The following is a 21730-nucleotide window of genomic DNA, read 5'->3' as shown; positions in this document are numbered from 1 at the left end:
GATTATATCTAAGTGAGGAGTGGGAGTACTTGCACCTGGTACAGTATATGTAGCTTAACAATACATATCATTACATTATTTACAGCTCATTTTATGTTATTCAATAGTAAACTGCAGATTAACCCTTTGAGAGCCTGGCTGGTGCTGCTCAGCAAGGCAGAGGAGCTCGATGTTTTTCAGGGCTGTGGGAGTACATCTATAACTGCAGTCATAAAGATGGCAGTATGCTCATTACAACAGAGATCGCCACCAGAGCCAGCTAATTCCTCTCCCAGGAAATCTCGTCCGTAATCACATTTCTTACCACACCACGCTTGTACTTCTGCTGATAACACAGGTTATAAAAGGGACTCACTCAGTGCTGGAGTCAATTAATGAACAGGCTTTTTAACCTCCTTTATTGGAGTACATTCGGCACCAAAGGGACCTGATGTGCTGCTGGCACGAGAAGGGCTCAAGAAATGCCATTTCAAGACATTTCAGTCCAGTGTACAGTTCCAAGAAATGGGCATCATGACTTACCTCATTCAGCACTGACTCAGCAATCCCAGCACCCAGAGGAGAGGAGGCAGAACTCAGATAAAGGCCGTAAGAAACACACTTCCCACTGCTCAGGGAGGAAAATTACCTCTGACCAAAGGACCAACGGATTCAGGCACAACTTACAATTCCTCTACAGCTGGAAAAGACCATGAGTAAGGATGTCTTATTGTGTTTGTATTTCTGGAATAGTTTGGGGTTTTTTCCCAGGGGAGAGAGGGAGAAAGGCAGGAAAGTTGCATCAAGGTAGTTAATACAGAAGAGGAAATGAAAATGTCAGGAGCTGGGGTGACAGATGCCAGCACAGGGAAACTTGAACACACAGTGCCACGCAAAACCTTTCCCTCTATTTTAACAATATTCAGCATGGTCTCATCAGGCGGAGAAATGCGCAAACTGGCCTTTCCTTTCTCCAGCAATTTGTTTGGCATACAGCACACGTATCTGTCAAAATGTTGTGCATGCCATGCAGTGCTGAGATAATTCTTCTGTGGTAAGCACCAAAGAAGGAAAGGGATCCTGCATCATAATGCTCCTATTCCTAACCTTTAAATACTCATCAATATCTCTGTTGCTGAATTAATCAGTCTCAAGATTATCAGCAATTTAGTTGCATTTTGTTGGTAATTAGCTTGATAAATTAGCATCTGCAATATAAAACTTGACATCTTATTGTTCCCTCAGTTTTATGGTACTTCTGAAAAAAAACCACAACACAACTAAAACCAAACAAAAACAACCAAACAGCAGCTTATTTTAAAAAATTGATCATTTCTATTGCAATAAAGGCAGATACCAAAACCAAAGCTTGACAAGCTTAGTAGCCAACAGAAACAAGCTCCATTGATATCCACTGGGCAAAATATCAAAGATGAATAGCTCATATTGCAAACTTCAAAAGTATGGTTTAAAAAATAAAATTTGAATCCGATCACTGTGGGCAGCTTCTTCTTGTGAGTAAAATTAAATAAATGTTCAATGAATTAATTTTCCACATTTTCTGTAGAAAGACTGACAAATAAACTTTGAAACATGAGGGAATTGAGAATGGATAGGAAATAAATGTATTTATTCCAGTAAGTCCCTCAAAGCTATCTGAATTTTCTCAAATCAGGTAAAAAAACAAACCTTTTCTTCTAACCCTACTTCTCTGTTGTGAACCATATTGCTATACCTTGTGGTGACCCCATTGTGCAGGAGACTAATGTCTCTTTTTGTTTTGGGGGCAATTTTCAAAAGGACTTGCAAAGCTTTTTCTCAAGTAGCATCTAAAGATGAGCCCATACTCACACTTCCTCCTTTTCATGATGAAAGGAAAGAGTGGGTAAGTATCTTTCTCAGAAAAAAAAAAAAGTTTAAAATATAGCAATTTTGCAGTACAGATGTGGTATTATAAACTGAAAATTCCTCAGCATTCTGCCTTAGCCATTATTTCTAATGTAGAAAACTATGCTAATAGAAACATTCCTATTAATCTGAATTTGAGATATTTCATACAATGTATATTACCTTTCTGCTGCCTGCAACCTTCTGCCAGGTTTTTCCCCCCCCCTTTTTTTAGGAGGTGCTTTGAGAGGAATATACCATGAGAACAATACACAGCTGCTGCTGTATAGAGATATCTAATTGTCAATATTGTGGAATTTCTACAGCTTATTACTTGCATTCAGTCTAATTCTGGGCAAATTGCCAGTCACTTCAGGGACATTCAAGTGAGCCATATTACACGTGGTACGGCATCACAGCTTTAAGATACCCGGCTGTTTTGCCTCTGGCCAGGGAATGTTTGTACCACTGCTACTGAGTGAAGGGGGGTAACTACAAATAAAATAAAATTTGTATTTTTTCAAGTGGGCTGCATTTCAAGCCCAGATGTTAGTAATGAAAGATTCAATTTAAGGATTTAAATTACAAATAAATAAAGTATGAAACAGATGTGATTTTTAAGGAAGTTCAAATTATCCAGGAAGAAAAATATCTCTGTGCATGACAAAGTAATAGGGATTGTCTTGAGAGTCTGTTGAAAACAATCTGCTGTGCTAGATACACCCTTAGGACAGGATTGGTTTGGAATGGGAAGGACTGGTGGAGCTTGTCATTAAACAAAAATTGTGTTTAATAAAACTTTATAACCGTGATTAATCCTATGAGGCCCTAAAGGAGTTTGCAGTTTCTGATAAACACATTTTCCTTGTTTGCAATGGTAATGATATTTTGAAGTGAATGGAATCTGAACAAAAAACTCTAAGGGTAAAAAAGGACTTGTCAGGTACCACCTATGAGGAAATTAGCATGGCACAAAAGAAAGAAGGGCCACCCACAAGGGAAACCTTAGATTATATGTTTGAAAAGGGGGGAAATTATAGGTTGGCACAGGTCTCTCTTTACAGTAGTTTGATCACCACAGAATTGCCTATAAAACCCACAGAAATTATTCGAGGCCATCTCGCATGCGAAGATTAGAATCCCACAGGTACGATGCAGGTGCTCACCGACAAAAACATTAAGCACTGGAGCTACTGCAGTGATTTTAAGCAATATGTATGCAGAGACCAGGGAACGTTGCTCATCATGGGTGCTTTCTGACCAGCACAAAATCCCAGGCCTGCATGTTTAAAAAGTTGCATTTCACAAGGAGTGCGGGTAAGCGGTAGGTATTGATGGTGGTGATGATTAAGGATCTAATTCTGCAAGGTGTTGAAGAATATACACAGCTTTAACAATGAGAGACATAGACCTTCTTATGTGCTGCGTGGACTTGGCCTCAGGAGGAGTCTCTGCATTCCTCATTACTAGAAAAAAAATTCTAAGAGTTCTGCAAGCAATTATGAAATCTATGTGCCCAAATGGAAGGTAGAAGGATTGAATTATAGAAATTATAGAAATTTCTAACATTTGCCATTTCCCCAAAACAGTATGGTAGAGAATACTTGGGCAATGGGTGGAAGTAAACCAGGTCAGAATAGCTGCAGTAATGATGGGCTAAGCATTACCTATCTTATACCTCATTTTATTTTGAGAGGCCACCTGTGGTAAGAAGATTTGTTATGTGTACTACTATTAAATTCTGTATATGCTACTTACCAGCCCTAGAATGAGCAATTCCACTCCCCTTGCAGGGGAAAACGAACAAAATCAAACCAAAAATCCAACAAAAACCAAACAGCTTCCTCTGGTATGAATGATCTAGCACTTCCCAGAACTGTCAGAAGCCTTTTCAGTTTGTCTTGATTTGGGACAAAGACACATTTAGAAGTGCTCCCTTCAGCTGGGAAGTGTTTGGGGTTTTTTTGTAATAGAAGAGAATAAACACTTTCAGGATATGCTAAAACCTTTCTTCTTTTAAGTTAGTCTTTTTGTTTTTCTCAGTTTTATTCTGTGGAGTTTGTATTTGCTTGAAATCTTTCAGTCCAGTTTCCTTGCCTGGTTATATCTGAGTTTAATATCAAAAGGTAGAGTGCAACACAGCTTGCTACATCCTAGCTCTTTGTGACAAATTTTTCATTTCCTACATCATTCACAACTTCTTGCTGTAATTTCATATGGCCTGTATAGCACTGTATATATCTGGACCATAAACAGAGACAAAATCAGGTTAAGCCTTTATGAAAATATGTTCTATTAAAGTGCAAATTTCCTTGCACCACCATATCACAAGCAGCTTTCACAGGAAAAGAAAAGAGTGTCAATCCAGCATCAGTACGTGGGTGGCTCCAACGACCCAAAAGGCCTTTACAATCTATCTCCAGCTTCTCTGATTCCATAAAGATATGGTGCTTCAAGGCAAAGCAATGAATACTTTCTTCTTTCAATCGTCAAATATTTCAGGTACTTCTATTACCAAGCATAACATAAACAATATGAAAAGCAAAACAGTGTTGTACATTGAAAAGAAAACATAGAGCACTGAAGTTGTAGTACACTGCTATTTTCCAGATTAACAAGAAAATCACCTGTTTGAGGTGATGCTGGGGCACATTGTATAGATACGTTGGTGTCTTCTCTCCATGGAGAAAAAGCTTTTGTTTGTAAAGTACAGAAGTCCACACATGGAGAGGTAAAAAAAAACAAACCCCAAACCAACACAACACAACAGATTTGTATTCCTTTCTGGCACAGCGTCCTCATTAACTTGCAGTCAGAATGAAGGAACCTCAGTACCTTCCAAAGACACAGGCTTGCAGGGTTCATCTCTGTGAACCATGTGCACCTTTAGTTAGCTTGCACAAAGAAGGTTAACATACAAAAAAATCTGTTAGCATCTCCCCTATCAAAACCTGTTGGATAATGCTTCCATTTCAGCAAAGTACTATTAAAAAGGCATTAGGTCCTGAAGCAGTCACAGCTTTCAGGTGGCATTTATGTCCTTCTGGGACTGACTGGAACCAGGGCCCAGAGGAGACCTTGGGGTGTGCTCAAAGATAAGTGTATTTTTGTACATCATGCATTTATTGGCCCTCTGATATTTGTTTGTTTGTTTGTTTGTTTGTTTAAGTTACATTATCTTTAATTCTAATTTTCTTGTAGTGCCTAGTGCTGAATTGTTTTTTTTTTCCCCTTCAGATTCTAAGGTAATCATTTCAGGACTTATCTTCCAGTTAAATAAATTCCATACTGACAGCATTATTTTACAATAGGAAAACAAGAAGAATAACTATTTATCATTTTTTATATGGCTGTGTACAGAACAGTGGTTCTGTTTTTTGTATTATTATTACAGCAGCAATTAAAAGTGCCAGGCAGGGACCAGTCCCCACTGCATTATGTGCTATTTAAACATAAAGTTCAGACTCCCTAATAAGTTTATGGTCTCTCTTGCTCAGTGCCAGACTTCCTTGCCCTCACAAACACACTGGCTTCTTGCTATATTATCTTCAAAGGGTGGCCTGAGGATGCCCTTGATACCAGGCTCATCTGCCATGAAGACCCAGACAATAAACACTGTCTGTTCCTGGGCTCCAGCGTAGGCAGGAACACCTGCCAGCCCCACAGTGCCCGACAGCAGAAACACACAGCCCACAGACTGCCTGTGAGGCAGACAGACAGACGGGTGCAGGTGAAGGTAGACTCCAACATCACCTGTGGCTGTGGCTCTGAGATGATCTTCTGCCCCATAATTTCAGCAGAGGTTGTCTACCTGTAGTTACAACTCCAGTGTGGGGAAAAGATGGTGCTCTTTCCAGTGCTTTATAATCCATACCCAAGGACTTCGTCACATAGCTTTAACATATCCTTTTCTATGGTCTTTTAAGCACAAGTGCACATCTGCAGAAATATTTCTAAAGCTATATGTAAAGTTTAATGTATAGTGCATAAATAACAGATGCACAAGTGCATCTTGAGATGAACAAATTCTGTGAACATATTCATAATTAGAGATTATAACACATTGCAGACTTCAGGAAAGATATTTTCTATGAGGAATTATAGGCATCAATGCATCGCAGAGTGAGGGGCTGGATTTAGATCATGAATCTCTTTTTCCAATTTATAAAGCTGCCAAAGTTGACACAAGAGTAGGTAAATTAATTGATAGGCCTTGTGCTATAAAGGTGTAGGCTTAAAATGTAAGCCTCAATATGCCACACACCCTGCTGAGCCTGAGGGATGTGAGACTCCCTATGGGTTAACCTATCACACAGATAAGTCCTGTGAGTCAGACCATTTTGCCTGTGGGGTTTAGAGACTTCACTGCCCTGGGGTTTATTCCCCCTGCAGTGCAGTGCCTGCCCAATGCTGAGAGGTTGTACACACACATCAGCACAGCTCCAGGGAGGCTCACCGTGTTTTGGAACTCCAGCTAATGCCTCTGTACACGTCACTGATGCATGTGGAGGTACCAGCCTTCTCAGAGCTCACTTTGGATTAGTTGCACTAAACTTCATTGCGCCTCCTGGATTTGTCCTTTCGTTTCCTTTGTGTGGACTGGTTAAAGCACAAACCCAGTTGCTGCAGGGCAGGACAGCATGGGAGTGCCTGCACACTTCTTGCCAATATCACACCTGATCTGTGGGTTAAAAGACCACTTTGGCTTCCAACGACCTCAACCTGACAGCTTTCATGAGCACTGAATCCACTTTTGAAAAATGGAACCCCACAATGGAATTAAAGCCCAGTAATACAGTTGTCTGTTATTTGTTCTATATTTAATAATCCCTCTCTATGACACACATTGGAGATATAGGAGATGCTCTCATAAACTTTTCAAGATAAACCCATTTCTTTCCCAGGAGGTTCCACCTGACACAAGCCATTACTGAAGATTGACAGGAAAGTGTGCTAGTATCCAAAACATGCTATAAGACAAGAAGAAGATACTTAAATGATTTATTTGTGGTAAAGCATTTGAGGAGCTGTTTGGCCTCTGCAGAAAGGAGTTATGGGGGTACTCTACTTCCAAACTGAGGTAGTAATGTGGCGAAAAAAAATTAAATACAGAACTTGCCAATTTATTACATGCGTTAGTTATCAAAACAGTGTTAGCTTTTCCACAACTATTAGTCAGATATCACCGGTTTCAAATTAGCAAGCAGGAAAAGATAAGGACTGTGAAGTGCCCTTGGGAACCTTACTTTTCCAGGAAGGGGAAGAGAGGTATTTTGATCACCCAGTGTACAGTAGGAGGCTGACAGCAGATCATGTTGAATCAGTTTCAAAGTTCAATGCAAACTCAACAGAAGTACAGAGGCAAGAAGCCAGGGAATCCTCCCAGGAGCCTAGATTGCAGGAAATACAAACTTAAATCAATGCAAAACCTCTGAAAACCAAGGATGCCTATTAGCAGACCACTAACAAACACCAAGATTTCTTCTATAGTAGAAGAAAAATACTGGTGTTATCTTTCCTAAACACAGGAATGTTTTTTCTCCTAGAGCTGCTGGTTTGGCACAGGGGAGGCATTTGGTTCTAGGTCCTTACCTGACTAGATCATAAATCATGAAGCAAAAGATTCCCCCAGCAATCTTCTGAAATGGGCAAGAACTAGTTGAAGGCACTGAAAACCCTTTCTACCATATGTGCAAAGATGGAAGGGTTTATATCATGATTTTTTTTTCTGAGTGAAAAGTGGCTAAATAAATATGAAACAGCAATAGACAAAAATTAACACTTAAAATACTGGTTATTTTTGAATGCTTGCAAACACTTTCCATCAAATATTAGTAAAACAGGCTTTACTGAGAGAATGAATCTGTCATTTTTCAGACCAAACAATTTTTCCAACCTGTACTCATGGAAGGGGAAGAAAGAAGATGTGGAAAGGTGCATAAGCCAGGCTGTGCAGCACAGGCTGCTTGTAGATTTAATTGTACTGAGAGCTGCTGCCTCTCTTTATGTCTGGTAGATTTAAACCACCTTACGCCACTAACAGATCCAAGGCAGCAAAGCACATCAACATGTGCTGAGCTCTAACTCATTCAGATTACACATGCCTAACAAATATCATGTGTTTTTCTGGGCTCCTCACCACAGAATCAGAAGCAATTTAGAAATGTTTTCACTCTTGAATGAAATTAAGAATTTGAGAGTAGTCGGCAGTGGCTTTTTCTACAAAACCTTCATTTCTTTGTGCCTCTGCAACTTGACATTCTGCTGTTTCTGCCATTTACATCTCGTTAATGCTGGGCAGGTGTTTTCCAGTGCAGGAGTTTCCATTTGCAGGATGTCAGAGGGACATACACAGGACAGTGGGATTCTTGGAAGCTGCAAGGGGCTGGCAGCGTCTCTGAAGCTGCGTGAGAAACAGCACGATGTCAAAATTTACTCTCCAAAATGTTTTAAGGTTCAGATGTTGCATCACGTATTGGGCTAAATTAAATTTCCCGGCAACTGTTTCCTTAAGCAAACACTTGCTTTCAAACCAATCCCCATTTTTTTATTTTTTATTTCCCTTCTCAATGTAATATCTGATTCAGCAGATTTTAAATACTCAATATATCTTTAAATGCCAATGCACAACAAGTATAGCAGGTGTTTAATTGTGGTTTAAATATCCACATTTTTCACATTTTACAATCACAATTAAAATTAAGCAATAACACCAAAGGAGTTCCGGTATGCAGCAATAATACTTACCCATATAGTGAAATTGATAAGGATCCAGATATAATGATGCCCATTGTAGTAACCCTGTGGTGACTGATTGCTATTTTGCTGTTAGCAAACAACCAAGAAATACTTTATTTTTTTCAGAATTATCAATTTGTTTCTAGGGTATGAGAACAATGAAAACCTTAAGGGAGAAAGCAATAGTTAGTGAGGTATTAAAACAGTTCTATAACTAATAAAAACACTAAATCAAGTTAGATATGCAGCAGTGTGTCATTTCTATTTTAATAAAAAAGTACATTATTCTCTCCACAAAATTACAAAATTTTATTTTTTTTAGTCATTGCCAACATAATCGGAAAGTTAAAAAAAGTCATAAATCTACAGTTTCTGGAACTGTCATTTATATGATTTTCTACTCTTTAAAAAGCCTGAGTATAGCACATGTATTCATAAAACAATCTTCTTGAAAACTTATTTGTATAATTTCTTAGAATTAGAAACATGTTTGAGTTTCATAACATCTCCATGCATGAATGAGCTGTGAAACACATTCTTAGGAGCTGTATCTCCTACACATATTGTACTAAGTGGTAAAATAATTCTAATGGATTCCTACTACACCACAAATCCTGTGGTATGGAAAACCCAACAGACAAACCGAGCTCTTCTAATGTGGAAACCTAAGTAATAAAATTCAGTGTTCAAAGAATGACTGATGGTATCATCACAAATTAACATGCAAAAGATCATATTCCTCAACTTCTAAAAAAGCAGAGCAAGAGAGAGGGGATGGTCACATGGCTGGGAATGGTATTTCTATAATTTGGGTGATCTGAAATTTATTGCTTATTAATATTTAATGGCCCAATCCCATAGTTCTCGCTAAAGTAAATTTCCCATAGAGGTCCATAACATGTATAGATACATCGAGAAAAAATTCAAAATATATTTAAGAACAAATAACACTAGGTATTGATAGCATTCTGGTGAGAAGGGTCAGAGGAAACTGGCCAGAGGGAAGTAGCACCTGCTGTGAAAGATGGTCACTTACTTGAGAAAAGGAAAATTTGAGATTTTTGAGAATGACATTCCTTCCAGACCTGCTGAAAAAAGCACACTACGGTCCTTCAAACTTCATTTTCTGCTCTGTCAACTGTACCATCAATAATATTAATTCTTTTGTGCACCTGGGAAACCTGTAGCTTAATGGGAAATTAAACGTTTTCAGAGCCATACTGCCCAATCTTCCCTTTCTTCCTGAAATCAGAGAGAAAACCTGAGATTTTATGAGACAAGGTGAATGGAATGGTGAGCAGTACACCATTGCACTTCCCTCCTTCATCTCACACCTCAAATGTCCTGAACATAAAGGAATAGTGCTAACAAACATAATAAATAAAGTAAAATAAAAAAAATTAAAAATAAAAGCACAAGAGGATCTGGACGATCTGGACATGCTCAGTCAAAAACTGGATGCTCAATCAAATTCACCTTGCTTCTTCAGGCTTTTTCCAATGAATGTGTTTTACTTTACAAAAAAAAAAATCAAGGCATTCTGCAGGGTAGAAACTGAATTTGTTTCATTTTATTAAAAAAAAAAAAAAGTGAATCTAGGAGACAGAAGCATTCTGGCACTCTAAAAAGCATGGGGGTTTTGATAGTGTAAGTCCAGCCTGCCCTCCACAGCTCGCAGATCCTTGGATTTGGACTTAGCAAACATTCCTGAGATGTTAACATTTCATCCAAATCAAGAAAATGTTTACATTTTCAAAGCTCTTGTTGAATAGAAACATGGTTACTTGCCCAGGTCTAGCAGATTAGCCTGCTCCCAAATTAAAGCATTGGCGAGGAGCTTAATTCCCATTGAAAGAAAACCAACCATTTCTAAATCTGTTCCTTTTCCTACAGATGTACCATCTGGAGAAGGTCATGTAGGAGGAGAGAGAAAGAATGGAAAGGAACAGGATGCAGAAAGGCTGCCATGTAGAAGACGCCACATTCAGGTGAGCATACCAGCTAAGAAAGGTGAGCTACAAGAGAAGTGAGTGGGTGGGAAGTAATTCTCTGTTGATGGCTGGCTGATGGGTGGCCATTGTACAAACGAGTTGTGATTAAGAGGCAGTTCCCATTATAAAAAGTTTACAGTCTAAATAATTCAAACACACAAAGGACCAAAGAAAGAAAAACACATTTTATGGGTGGGAAACCAAGGTACTTTGCTACCACTGTACTCTGAGAGCTTCTTATCTGACCCAATGAGCCTTTTCTTACAAATGTATTTTTGATGTGCTTAACAAAATGCATTCACTTCATGCAGTTGGCAGACTTAGTTGTTGCATCAAAAATAGTTAATGGCAAGTATCAGCATTTTTATATTTCTTTCCTTGTGCAAGTATTTAATAACAGGGAAATAGCAAACAACAGCTGTGTAAAGGGAAAGAGCACTATAAATGAATGCTCATCCTGCATCACAGGGAATGATATAAGCCTAAGACTCAGACTAGGACCTTCCCCCAGATTGCAACCAGGTGCTTTTGTGAACAATCATTTTTCCACTCAAAATTGGTCAGGAGAAACCTGAGGGGGTATCATTCTTCACAGGTACCTTGTGCATATACGGGATCATGTAAGGAAATTGTGAGTCTGCCTGTAAGTAGCAAAGATCAAAAAAAACCTCCAAAACTGAGAGATCTAAGCAAACTAGGGAAACCAAAAAGACCTCAAAGGGACAAAATTAATCAAAAAGCCTACATGTAGGACAGCATGCTGAAAATGACTCCAGCTCAACTGGGACCAAGCTGCCCCTGACATCTCTGAAGAAGAGGGCTTTTGCCAGCTGGGAAGGTCTGACTTGCATTGCCTTTGATGGCAATACTGAGCCTCATTTTAGGAGAGTTGTGGATAAAGAGGGTTCTTTTTTTCCTCTCTCTAGGCTTCCTTGATCTGATCATGACGCAAAAAAACTAATTACAGCAATTAATACAGAATTAGAATAGTTTCATGCTAACTCTGTGAGTAGCTTTCTAGCAGCAGATTGCCTAAGAGATACAGGGTTTGAAGCAAACTCTAAAGCTCTTATTTTCCTGATTACAGCTGTTGAAAAACTAACATGTTGGTCCTCAGAATGAAGAGGGAAAGCTGACTATGAAGCCCGTGTGAGTATATTATTCTGCAAAGTGCAGCAATACATTAATATAGACAGAGGCTTACAAAGGAACTAAGGAATGTGCTCAGAAGCCAAATCCCGTTGCATTCTCAGGCTCTTCACTACTTTTCTGTGTGGGAAAATTATGCCTACCTGGTTATTTCCCTTTAACGTCACCAGTGAGATAGATGAATCTAAATGGGAAAACAAAAGAGGGAGATGTAAAGGGAAGAAGTCAGCTGCAAATGTTCTTCAGTAACTTTAAACAATGTTAGGCAAAATCTAACCAGTGCAGAGAATGTGACACATGATAACAGCATGACCTCAAATGACTTACTCTCCTTTTAAACTTTTACATCTAGGTCTATACAGGAATTAACATAAACACTCTGGACACCCATTACCCGTGCTTAGTTTTGTATAGCATGAGAAGGAAAGTGTAAACACTTGCCAGCGTATTGTTTGCTGGCAATAGCAAACAAACTGAATACTGAACAGTCATGCTTCATCCAACAAGCATAACTGCTAGCCAAGTGCAGGCTTACAATTGTTTGGATGAAAAACAGACTACCATCCATTCACCTCTGTATGAAGGTTTTGATGAACTGTGCCGCAGCAAGTAGGAATCAATCTTTTGGAAAGAACTGATATGAACTTACTACAGGATATGGCAAAGTGTGTGAACTTCTCACACACACAGTTTCCAAGAGCAAATAGCTGTAAACATCACAGACTTTATGGTTCATACTGACAGGGATCAAAAAAAGATCCCGAAGAGCTTCATCAGTGGGAACCATATGTGATTCCTAAAAGACACCAACTTTGGCTCTCTTCTCTTTTCTCAATGCTTTAAGAGACTGAAGAGACAGGAACTGGTCTTACTTCTCTGGCAGCTTAACCACCTCCTCTGCCCCCTCAGTGCTGTAAATCCTCCTCTGTTACATTAAGGGAAGTGCAGGGAATTGAATGGGCTTGCACCCTCTTCCTCTAGTTAGTGCAGTTTTAAAATACTACACCAAAAAAATACCTTTTCTGTGGTAGTGTGCACTGTTTCAGCTCAAATGTCCATCCAGGGCTGCAGTACCAGAAAGCAGCTCTTCTAGAGGGGGTAGTCAGAGCAGCACAAAAATGGATCAAGCTGGATAGAGAAAGCTCAAAACAGCTTCTGCTTCAATACCCAGTCCAAAAAAAGGGAGTGAGATGAAGCTCTTTGTGATGTGGGAGCAAGCTGTTGAGAGAAAAATAGGATGAAGGAGAAGCAATAACTGCGATATTTTGTCCTCTGTTGTGGCAATGTAAGTTTTAGGAAGGGAAAGGAAATCTGGACCATGACCCGTATGAACTATTGAGGTATACCAGCAAGTTTGGATTCAGTGTAAAATTCCAATACATATTCAAAGCATTCTGCATGCATAATTTGTAAGAAAATCCTCAAGATAATGTGAAAAACCCTGTGACTTACAGTAACACAACCTGTCAAAGAAACAGACGTGTCCACAGGAAAAAAATTCTGAGTGTGCTGTCAGAAAATGTATGATACTAAGAAGCCCTCTTAAACAAATAGCCATTAATGGAACAAACCTGTTAAAATGATTCCTTTTCCATGCTCAAATGTTACGGGTTTAATAGATCTGTATTAGCACAGAAATGCATTTTCACTTTCTGTAGCTAATCTTGAAGGAACACATATTAACATACTGTATTTTTCTGCTGTATTAATGGACATTACAACTAAGACAGTATTGTACTCATTATGAACCTAATAACTAACACATGATCACAAAGCATTACTATGTTAACACTTTTCTGCAGAGATGGGAAATGAATAGCACCTCTGTTTAGATGATTACTGAAAAAATCTTGCTTACCAAGAAAAGAAAAGCCTGTACAATCTTTACTTTGCTTCACATTGCTTAGAACACACCTGATGTCCATTATCCACAGTGTTAGTCATTTCTGCATGTGAATTAGCTGCAGAATCAGGGGTTGTGTATTAAGTTGAGAAGATTATCAACATATTTCCCATTTAAAAAAAAAAGAGTGACAAAACTCCTAAGGTCCATGAAATGGCCCCAGGATTGACTTTGGTTCCATAGATTCATGGTGAATACAAATGGAGTCAATGAGTGTTTGCTAGAATTGAAGAACCAGATCACCATGTTTTCTGGTAATTTAAATGTCAAAACACTGAAATTATGTCTTAGAGATTAACCGGCGAACACGTTTTCTGAGAGGCCACATTTGTATGCAATTAATAGTCTGGGGACCTGATAAGCATTGAGAGACCCAACCCGAGCCTGCACCTCCACTCTCTTCACAACACACACAGAGAGGAACATCTTCAGGTGGGCTGACCTGCCAACCAATCTTCACTGGCCAGATGAAATGTTTTCTAGTCCCCATGCTCCACTTAAACGTCCCACTTCACACGTTCCCAGTCCTCATGGCATTTGTTAACCATCCCTATCTTAAATAGCTGTTGTTATCTTCTTCCTACTTCTGGTATCTCCTTGTCATCTCTATCTTTTTTTTTTTGCTCCTCCTGCTCTTTTTCTATGAACATACATAACCATAACTGCAGACTAAATAACACCATTGGCTGTTGGTGACCTGGTGTTGACAGCGTAACTCACAGTTTTGCTCTTTTTTCCACCTGGCAGCAGGAATCAGAGGAAATATTCTTTCCTCAACCCAAATGTTTATCTTTACTGGCTTCATTATCACCCTGGAACAAGAGAATGCACATGGCTTCTGCTGCACCTTCCTGACTTTCCTGCTTACAAACTACTATTGGTGTTACTCTTTTGCTCTACTTTTTATCAGTGTTACATCCTTCCCCTTTATACTCTTCAAATCCATTCAGTGAGTTTCAGAGTCAGTGAGTCTCCACTGAATAGCTTTCCAGCAAGCCATAAAGAAGCAAGCAACAAAGGAAGAGAAAAACAGAAACAGGAATGCATGCAAAATTACTTTCTTTCAAAGCATCCGCATGTGCTTTCCTGTACATGGATGAGTTAGGTATGCTTCCCAAGCCTAAATCATTTAAATTGCTATTCAGAAAAATGTCAGAACTACAGAAACAGATGAGCATTTGCACAGCATCTCTGGTAATTATTAGATTGGAGCAAGAATTAACACCAGGGCAGCATAGGGAATACCATAACATCTTACCTCGGGCCCACACAGGGCAGATGTCTCATGCAGATGATGTCCTACTGATATTAACCCACTCAAGAATGATTTCAAAAGTTATCTAAACATACCTGCTAATATCACAATAGGCATGCTAAGGCACAATTTTAAAGGCATTTCTAGGCAGTGACACAGCTCGTATTTTTGTCAGTGGCAGCAGCTCTAGGTAGGGTGGGTTGAATTGGAAGCCATGGCGAATTAGGTCCCCATGCTTTGGAAACTTTGATCTTTTCTTGGTGGTACAAAATGTACTGAATGACAGAGGACTGTCACCAATGCACAGAAACCTGTTTCTGTGACATTATTATTACAAGCATCTGATGACACTCCAAATAATCCTGAAGAGTATTCCTGTAACTGTCACACTAGAAGAAGCTTGTCAGCCATAGCTGTTCACAGGTTCCAGCTCTTTTCAGTTTACTTTTTTCCCAAGTGTTTCCTATGGTTACAATAAGGAGTAGGAACTGCAGTGAGTGATGCTACTGGGCAAAAAGAGCTAACAGATGATTTTTTCCTGAAGCGAATACAACAGTCTTTGAAGTAACAGGCAAGCTACTCATCCCCCCCTGGTATCTGTGCCCTAGTCAAAAGGCCTGCCCAATTTGTGAGTAGGAACTACACTGTTCCAATACATGGTGAGTAGTGTAAGAAGCCAATAGAGAGCTTCCAGTGCAGGGCTCTGAAATCCCAGCTGGGAATGATGAAGCAGCTCTCAGCTTTCAGATTACACATGAATGGTCAATGGAATGTGCCACTGCTAATCTACAGCAGGTCACGACTAGAGCTGGCCCAAAAAAGTCTAAAAGCTTCCACGACTGTGTCAGTAGTGTTTGCCTTGGTAGAAGAGAGAGAAAGAAAGGAGATGAGAGCAGGGGAGAAAGGAAATTGCTCTTACTCATCCTCTCTTTCAAACCTGCTCACAAAACACAGCAAGAGTACACCTTCCCTAAGTCCCTTCTGACTCTCAGTGGTGTGGGGGCAAAGGTATCACTGAAATAGCTACATTTTCGAACTGCCCATAAATATTTTTTTTTTAATTTTATGTTTTATTCTGATATTTTACTTCCCTTAAAACAAGTCACTTCTGGCTCTTTTCAAGACATGGAGAATAAGGAGTCCTTAAAAGCTTTTTCTCTGCTACTTAAGGTTAGGTTCCTGTCCTGCACCCTCTCCAACACACTGCTGTCCACTATGTCCAGGATATAAAAGAAATAAACCTCCAAAATCTGGATCTTTCCCTTCAACTGTAGAGTAATATTTCTGAAGTGTCTCCCCTGTAGAATACAGATCCCTTAAATACCACAGGAGTGTATTGATGGGACATAAGTCAGCTGATGCAGCTGCAATGTCTTGAGTCTTCACTGAGGGACTGAAGGCAGCAATGCCAACATCTGTCAGGGCTGGATGGCTTATCCAGCTGTAGTTCCACCCATAATAGCAGCATCCATATATATCTTACTCCTCATATCAGAATGATGTAGTTGCACAACACTGTCCATGAAAAGAGAAGACAAGAAAGTACAGGTAAGTTAATTTAACCACAGAAAAACCTCAGAATTAATAATCAACCAAACTATCTGGAAGATAAAAAAGAAATAACTAACAGCCAGAATAGAGTTATTAAGAATAAATCATGTCAGACTAATTTCCTTCTGTGAAAGGAAAACAGTGCATGTGGATGGGGAAAAGTAGTCAGTGCTCTGTGTATTGATTTTAATAAGTATTCGACAAATTTTAATAGGGCTTCCTCATAGGCAAACTCAGCAAAGACACTGCAAAATTACTGTAAAGTGGTTACAAAACTGTTCAAAAAACCTCACTCGAGAATCATAACCTGTTGTATTCCCTTAGTGGAAGAGTGAGGCCTCACAGGGAGCTGTTCTGAACCCAATATGACTTCATAATTCCAGTAATGTTTTGGAATTTAAATACTTTTGTGACATGTTGCTCACACCAACCTTGTGGCTGTAGTAAGAACATTAAAAGACAGCGCTGGAATTCAAAACCTTATTTAGAAACTGGAGAAATTTCATTAAAGAAATTGAGACAAAGACACAGAAGAAGATAATGATCTGCACCCAGAAGAGGGAGAAGAGACAGCTGATAGTAGCTTTTCAGAAAAGGGTTCATAGGTTGTAGCACATCACGAGGTAAATGCAAGCCAAAAATTCTGTGCTATTGTGAAAAAGTCAAGAAATATACTGGCATGTATAAATGGAAACAGCTTTCTACATATCAACACAAGTGCCTTGATGCAGTTCTTCTGCTCTACTGATGCCTGTTAACAGTGCAGATAGAAGTTAGCACTGATAACAGTGAGATATCAGTTTTGCAGTGCATACTTCAAGAAATATGTGGGAGATACAAGACTCTGTGGGACAACAATAACAATGATGCAAGATTTGGAAACTTATTCCATTAAGAGAGACTGCAAGAACTGAGAACATTTATTTATGGAAGAAAATAAGCAGATGAGAGTCATAATAAGAATCTTCAGGTATAAAAGGCTAGTGTAAACAGGAAAAAATAAGGTGTACATGATGTAAAATAATAGGATTAAAATGCAACAAGGAGGACTCAAGCCAGATATTAAGAAGAACTCTATAATGTTAAAAATGGCTCAAAGCTGAAATAAAGGGCTATGGAGACTGGTGGAGCCTCCACCATTGCAAGACTTTAGGAAGAGGTTAGACAGATGTCTGCCAAGAATTATATATTGTCAGACTTCTTAATGGTCCTGTCTAACCCAATTCCTATTTCTGTATTTCAAAATGAGGCATCACTACACTGCCCTTGGCAGTGTTTGAGAAAGACTGCTGCATAGGCATAGATGTGACTAAGGAAGCAGTCACATTGTTAGAGTCCACAAAGGTATGGACCCCTGGGATGGGGTAGAATAGACCTGGACAGCTTAGCTCTACTTCAACCTTGTTTCTATAAACCTGTCTGAGCCTGTCTGTTCAGGAAAGCTAAGGCCTCAGAAGGTGCAACTGCTTCACATAGAAAGAGACCTTGAGAATTATTCTGGATCTTCAGCTTCCAAGTCAATGTGATTTGTGTAAATAAACAAAACATCAAGTACTAAGAAATGTAACATTTTCTAGCCACACACTTGTACATTATGTGAATTATCACAGATATATCCACTCCATATCAGAATACACTGTGCTATTAAATGTGAGTGCTTCAACATAAAAAAACCCCCACATTTGGTACATACTTTCATTCCTAGGTGTGCCAATTCTCTGGACCACTCCTCCCTAGACTATCTGGAATATGTGTGTGTGGAATTCAGTTTCATCTCTGTTGGTGCTGTACTACACATGTCCTTTTGCATTTGCAGAGCAAGATAATGGGATTATGTTCAGGTCTGGTACAGTAATTTTTGACTTAATAGAATATTTCTTCCTAGAAATGTATAAACTATGGAAGAGATTGCAGTAAGAAAACTACTTTTTATGACAACAAAACCTCATCAAACTAACAAAATAACCATTAACTGCCTCTGTAATTCTATAAGTAAAAGAAAATATTAAAAAATCCAGAGTGCAAGCTTTGAAGATTCACCTCATTGACTACCTAATTAATTCCTAATGACATAAGCATTGATGAAAAGTAAGTGAAATTCAGAAGGTCAGAATTCTAGAATTAGTCACTAGATTTTATAATCCAAGTGCAGCTTTACTACCAATCTCTGTTCTTTATTGTCAAAAAGAAAGAGGAAAACATGACCTCTTTTAAACATGGTGATAAAAGGCATTTGTACAAACTAAACATTCATAATTCAGTTATGGCTATGAATTATCCGTAAATGAAAATATTTTTATGTTCCTGCCCCAAAAATACATAAACAGAAATATAGCTAAGCCACAGAAAGATTAATTACTGCATTCTCTTCCTCATGGAAAATAAGGTCTGGATAGTGTATTGCATTATGTGTGCTAAATAATCAATATTTTACAGTCTTACCATATTTATCTTCACGAGTATATCTAAATACCCTTTTTGAGACATTCTAGTGCAATACTGTGAACATAACTCATGGTCACGTTCAGGTGAATTAATGATTCCCTGAAATACACCATGCATAGGAAGTCATATTTCATCTGCCTCTATTTCTCTTATTCATTACCTAATCTTTCAACCCCCAAATCTTTCTGCTGCTGCTTCTGAATTTAAACAAAATATTTTCTATTGGACTTTTTCATAGAAATGGCATAAATCTGCACATTTACCTTATCACAGACCATTGAGGAAAGCCAGCTATAAATTTTTAAAAAGTTTGCAATCTTCATATTCAATGCCTTAATAACCACTTGAAACCCCAAATATATTAGAATGGTCGGTGAAAGGTTTAGAAAACTAATTTCTAAACTGCCACTGACTTGCACTTTGATTGGTGCAAGGTCCTGCACTACAAGACAAGGTTGCAGAATATGCAGCCCCTTTCTCTTGCTTCATGCCGCTATGCAGCGACTTTGCCAATACAACTCCAGCTGCATTGCAGGTTTCCTTCTAATTCAATGGCAGATCTGGTGAGAGAGAAATACAATGCAACCTACAAGAATGTTTCCATAGTTTAGTAGCTTTTGAAGAAACTTTGATCAAAATTCAATCATTTTTTCTTTATTGGTTTAATCACAATTTGCAAATGTCTCTTCACAGCTATTTAAAGTCAGAATTGCCAAATGTGTACCTTTAAATGTCCGTCCACCACAAATACATTTTTCGTACCAGTGAATGACAGGAGGAAAAAGGTACAAATTAAAGGCAACAGCAAACTTCTACTGGAAGACTCAATTACTTTCCTACCAGCATATCTCATTTGGACTTACTAACTACAGAGAGCCTCTCAATGCAATCTTAAGATCCTAGTTCAGAAAAGGTTTCATGCACAAGCTGTAAACAGGTGACCAAGTTTCATTAAAGTCATCAGGATGTAACAACCCACTCAAGTCAATGAACTGCCAAGTGTTTTTCTCAGTCATGATGGCTTGATGAATGAGCTTTCAGCACCAGCAGCCTGAGTCCAGGTTGAAACCTGGTAAAAGTTCTGCCTCCCTGAGAGGAATAAAAAGCATCACCTTATGTCATTTTGTGCCTTTGATGAAGTTAATTTGAGCATACATTAGCCTTCTTTTTTTTTCCTGTAAATATATTGCTTATTTTTGCACTAAGTTCAATTGACGAATAACACTGTCTTTTAAAGTAGCATCATTTTGCAAATGTCACTGTAATTTTTCCCAAAGTATCATCCATTAGTTATAAAAGGTACAAATGAAAAGGATTTTAAAATTGGCATGGGGGTAGAGAAATACAGAATAATGCACTAATAGTCTAGGTGGTGGTTGGATTTTGGCAAGCTTTCAAGAAAGAAAGGGAGAGAGAGACAGGTGATCACCTGAACTTCTTGTGAATTTTTATACATGAAGTTAAAAAGGACAAAATTATCAGGAGTTATGAAAGGCAGGAATTACAAACAAGGACCCACTACTGTGCATAAATGTGCACATATATATATATATATATATGCACAACTACACGTACTGAAATGAGAAAGGAGAATGAGACTGCTTCACAGTTAGGACTCTGCGCATCTCATCACCTCTAATGGTGTTTTACTGTACTGGGACTAGTCATTGACCAAAGTTAGAGATAACTTGTAGCTTGTAAGACCTAACATGACTGAACTGCACGTGCAAACAAGAACTTGATAGAGAAACCCAGAGCAGGGTTTAGAAATATTAGATTTACTACTGAATTTTTTCACTACTTGACTGGCTTCGGGATTTTTTTTCATGACCTCCTAAGTTTTCATGGAAAAACTGGACAGCATTATTTTATCCACTTTTATCAATCAATTCATGGGTGGGAAGAATTTTGACCAGCATTAGTCACAGTTATATGTATCACCATTGCCACCTATTCAGAATATTAAGTTTCAAATGGTTTTGATTGTTATTTATGAAACTACAGTCTTTAAATTCTTGTTGTCAATATACTAAATTAAAACTTTTTGAATTTTCTTTTTTGACATCTGAATGGCTGCCATTCACAGAATCACGTGGAATCACAGAATGTGCTGAGTTGGAATGGACCTGCAAGGATCATCGAGTCCAACCCTCAGCCCTGCACTCATTCTTCTCTTGTTTTCATTCCTGCAATGTGCCACTACCTTTATATGAATAGCATTCATATAAACAGAACTAAAGACATTTCTTCTGCTTGCTTTTCTATTTCTGTCCCTTGACTACAAAAATGTGAAAAATTGTAAAGCAATGGAAAAAAGTGTTGCCAAAGAGCAGGCAACCTCTGGTACGAGACCTTCTGCTTCAGCTTACTACTGCATTAATTCAAACAACTGGCTTCTACCTATGAATTGCACTGATTTTTAGCTCAACACCTTATTAATCAGGTTATTAACTTTTCTGATTATTGTCTCTTAAAACTGTATGATTTTGGCCCCATCTGATAGTCAAGTAATGGGGAATTAGATCTCAAGAAGCTTTACAGGACTGAAAAAACGTCTCATCCCACTTTAATTTAGGATTCGATACTCAGAAAATGTATGACACTTATTCAGTACTTTATCACACCCTGTATTCTTCTAAACACCATTATAGGTTTGCTCCAAGTTTAACTCTGCCATGTAACTCCAGAGGAGGAAGAAAATGCATACACTTTAGGACTGATCTGAGAGACCATGTTTTCTCTTAATTGTTCTGGGAAATAGGATGAAAATCAGAAGGCCTCAGGACCTTTTATTTTGTTGAAAAATCTTTTTGTAATCTATGCAGATCTTAT

The sequence above is a fragment of the Neopelma chrysocephalum genome, unplaced genomic scaffold (assembly GCF_003984885.1).
Source record: "Neopelma chrysocephalum unplaced genomic scaffold, ASM398488v2 Primary Assembly neopelma1_26, whole genome shotgun sequence".
NCBI classification, from domain to species: Eukaryota; Metazoa; Chordata; class Aves; order Passeriformes; family Pipridae; genus Neopelma; species Neopelma chrysocephalum.
The sequence above is the reverse complement of the archived record's forward strand: the minus strand, read 5'-3'. Positions refer to the sequence as shown.